Genomic DNA, 1081 nt, shown 5'->3' with positions numbered 1-1081 from the left:
TGCCCTTTTGGTACAAAATGTTACGACGGTGCTAAAAGCCAGGGAGGCTCTGAAACTGGGATGTGTAGGAGAAGGCGGCAGCCGGAGCAGCATTCTTTGGAGCGGAACATCCCCAAGTGTCAACAACCACCATTGCTGACCAAAGATGGCTGGGTTTCTTCAGTCACTTAATTTTTTTCCTCTCGTTACTGGCAGGCTCTGTGCAGCTGTAGGAGGAGTTTGTGGTCACCTCCCCCTCTGAGGCACTGCGGACAGATTCCCCCACTGAGGTGAGCCCCTTAATTCTCCTGGGAAAATATCAACCCCAGCCCAGCGCATGCTATGCTGATGGCCTGAGGCCATGAAGACCTTCTGCCCCATGGGCCTGTTTCCCAGCCTCCCCAGGCTTCAGAAGGGTGCTGGGTGCTGGGTCCTTTGCGTGGCGAGGGTGTCTGCACATGGTCTTCTCATGGTGGCCCCAGAAGTTGTGCTTTGGAAGGGTTTGCGTGTGCCACATGAGCACCGTGAGGTCCTTGTCCCCTAAACTTGGTGGGAAGGAGCTGGCCCAGAAACCATCTGCTGAAATGTTCAGCCGAGGCCCTGGGTGCCCGGTGTGCGGCCGGAGTTGAGCGGGGGCTGGGATGAACTTTCTCTCCCGGGGGTCACTGCACACTTGGCTCTGGCTCCCTGATGCTGCCCTGCTCCTTCCCGCCCGCACCCCAAACCCGCTGCGCCCTCAGTGCCGGTGGCTGGGGCTGGGGACACAGCTGGGGCTCAGGGTCTGCTTTCCCCTCGCCTCCAGACTCCCTTTCCCACATCCATCTTATCAGGCCAAAAAAGGAGCAGAACAGCAGCCCACTTCTGTTCCTGCAGAGCTGAGAGGGCCGGGGGGCTCCTGGCTCAGGGTCTGCTTTCCCCTCGCCTCCAGACTCCCTTTCCCACATCCATCTTATCAGGCCAAAAAAGGAGCAGAACAGCAGCCCACTTCTGTTCCTGCAGAGCTGAGAGGGCCGGGGGGCTCCTCCTGCAGCTCCCAGTGCCTCTGGCTGGGGCTGCGGCCCCCCCCGCACCGCCGGCTCCCCCCACAACCCCCCACCGGGGG

Source organism: Pterocles gutturalis, unplaced genomic scaffold (assembly GCF_000699245.1).
Source record: "Pterocles gutturalis isolate BGI_N339 unplaced genomic scaffold, ASM69924v1 scaffold25310, whole genome shotgun sequence".
NCBI lineage: Eukaryota > Metazoa > Chordata > Aves > Pterocliformes > Pteroclidae > Pterocles > Pterocles gutturalis.
This window is presented reverse-complemented; position numbering follows the sequence as displayed.